A 3,248-nucleotide genomic window follows, 5' to 3' on the forward strand; every position below is an offset into this window, starting at 1 on the left:
CACATTGTATGATTTTTAAGGAATTAACTTGCATTTTATTGCATGACATAAGTATTTTAATCACCTACCAACCAGTAAGAATTCCGGCTCTCACAGACCTGTTAGTTTTTCTTGTTCTCCACTCATTACCTATATTAACTGCACCTGTTTGAACTCGTTACCTGTATAAAAGACACCTGTCCACACACTCAATCAAACAGACTCCAACCTCTCCACAATGGCCAAGACCAGAGAGCTGTGTAAGGACATCAGGGATACAATTGTAGACCTGCTCAAGGCTTGGATGGGCTACAGGACAATAGGCAAGCAGCTTGGTGAGAAGGCAACAACTGTTGGCGCAATTATTAGAAAATGGAAGAAGTTCAAGATGACGGTCAATCACCCTCGGTCTGGGGCTCCATGCAAGATCTCACCTCGTGGGGCATCAATGATCATGAGGAAGGTGAGGGATCAGCCCAGAACTACACGGCAGGACCTGGTCAATGACCTGAAGAGAGCTGGGACCACAGTCACAAAGAAAACCATTAGTAACACACTACGCCGTCATGGATTAAAATCCTGCAGCGCACGCAAGGTCCCCCTGCTCAAGCCAGCGCATGTCCAGGCCCGTCTGAAGTTTGCCAATGACCATCTGGATGATCCAGAGGAGGAATGGGAGAAGGTCATGTGGTCTGATGAGACAAAAATAGAGCTTTTTGGTCTAAACTCCACTCGCTGTGTTTGGAGGAAGAAGAAGGATGAGTAGAACCCCAAGAACACCATCCCAACCGTGAAGCATGGAGGTGGAAACATCATTCTTTGGGGATGCTTTTCTGCAAAGGGGACAGGATGACTGCACCGTATTGAGGGGAGGATGGATGGGGCCATGTATCGCGAGATCTTGGCCAACAACCTCCTTCCCTCAGTAAGAGCATTGAAGATGGGTCGTGGCTGGGTCTTCCAGCATGACAACGACCCAAAACACACAGCCAGGGCAACTAAGGAGTGGCTCGGTAAGAAGCATCTCAAGGTCCTGGAGTGGCCTAGCCAGTCTCCAGACCTGAATCCAATTTAAAATCTTTGGAGGGAGCTGAAAGTCCGTATTGCCCAGCGACAGCCCCGAAACCTGAAGGATCTGGAGAAGGTCTGTATGGAGGAGTGGGCCAAAATCCCTTGTGCAGTGTGTGCAAACCTGGTCAAGACCTACAGGAAACGTATGATCTCTGTAATTGCAAACAAAGGTTTCTGTACCAAATATTAAGTTCTGCTTTTCTGATGTATCAAATACTTATGTCATGCAATAAAATGCAAATTGTGATTTTCTGGATTTTTGTTTTAGATTCCGTCTCTCACAGTTGAAGTGTACCTATGATAAAAATTACAGACCTCTACATGCTTTGTAAGTAGGAAAACCTGCAAAATCGGCAGTGTATCAAATACTAGTTCTCCCCACTGTATATATCTCCCATCCTTTACGATACTACCAGCCAGTAGTCCCCAACTCCCCAACTGGTCCGCAAAGACCTCAAAGGTGATGTCCTTTCCTACAGTCCCTAGTACTTCCCCTTTCCCTACGTCTAGCTGTCTCCTATGCCTGCGTAGACTGTGCTCTGGTATTATTTTATCAACTTGTGTTAGGTTAACTACTACTTCTGGCGGATCAGGAGGGTTTGAGTGTGTTAGGAATATGGCCCCCACAATCAGACAGCTACCTACCGTCAGGAGACCTGTGAATCCCCACCCTTGCCCTGAGAACATGTCAGACGCCAGAGGCCAACCCATTACTTTACCTTCTATTGAACTTACACAGGGATGATCAGACAGGGTAAGGGAATCTTCGTTAAGGAGCCAACCCCCGAGCCCTAGTGGTGATCGGTTCTTTCTCCTAACTCTGTGTTTGTTCGTCAGGTGTAGCTGGGTTTACCTTTTTACAGTGTGTGACATGCACCCAGGTGGATCTTTCCGCGATTCTTACAGCGAAGGCCGTCACCAACAGGACCTGATATGGACATTCCCAACGGGGCTGCTTCCAGTCTTTCTTCTTCAGGGATTGGATCCACACCCAGTCACCTGGTTGGATAGAGTGGGTTTCCTTCTCCTTTAGTTCTCCTGTGGGGCACAAAATCTTTAACATACGTGTTTGGTTAATGAACAATCTTCTCATGTGTTCTGCCGACGTGTCTTCTACTTCTATGTCTGCCTGTTCTGGCCCTGCCAACTGTGGCATTCTGTAAGGTCTTCCAAACACTTTCTCAAAGGTGGACAATCCATCCTTATCTGGCGTTATTCGGATAGTCATTAGTACGATTGGCAGACATTGTACCCAATTCCTTCCTGTGCTCATGTGAGTTTTTCATAATCTAGCCTTAATCGTCTGATTCATGCGTTCGATAAGTCCAGCCGATTTCGGGCTATATGAACAATGCTTCTTCATGTTTATTTGTAACCTCTGTCCAATATTATCTATTACTTGGTTAGAGAAATGGGATCCATTGTCAGAAAAAATAATTTCTGGGAGGCCGAACCTTGGTATCATATCCTGGCATAGTGCTTTTGCTACTGTTATAGCATCTGCCGAGGAGGTAGGGAAAGCCTCTACCCATTTAGTGTATTTGTCTATTATAGTCAAACACCACTTCTTTCCTTCACTCCTGGTCAGCTCTATAAAGTCAATTTCTAATTGTTGAAAGGGGTACTTAGCCGGAGGGTACTCACCCAGAGGTGCCCTTTGTCTGCCCTGGTGATTACTTTGAGCACAGATAACACATCTTGAACAAAAGTTTTTTAAATAATTTGTAATCCCATATGCAACAAAGTGTTGTCTAATCTGCTTCTTGGCAAGGGTTCAGTAGTTTCTTGGCAAGGGTTCAGCAGCTAGAACCTCGTTCTCTGTCACTACAGCATAACCAGTTGCATTCGTGCCATCAGGATTCTTCCTAGAAGATCCATCAACAAACATTGTTACTTCACAACATGGTATAGCTAAGTCTGTTAAGTCAGGCCTGGGTAGTACCATTTTTTCAGTTTCTTCAATACAGTTATGGGGACTACCATCATTCACAACTGGAACTAATGTTGCAGGATTCAGCGTTGTACATTGTTCAATAGTTAGATTTGGCATGTTCAGCAATATTATCATACAAGATAGGTGTCGTGCTGGTGACATGTACGCCATCTTGTGTTCCAATAGCAGAATTGACACTGCATGTGGAACTTTTAAGGTTAGATCATGGTATAGTACAATTGAAGCTGAATCCTGCACTGCATTA

This window comes from Coregonus clupeaformis, chromosome 7 (genome assembly GCF_020615455.1).
Source record: "Coregonus clupeaformis isolate EN_2021a chromosome 7, ASM2061545v1, whole genome shotgun sequence".
In the NCBI taxonomy this organism is placed as follows: Eukaryota; Metazoa; Chordata; class Actinopteri; order Salmoniformes; family Salmonidae; genus Coregonus; species Coregonus clupeaformis.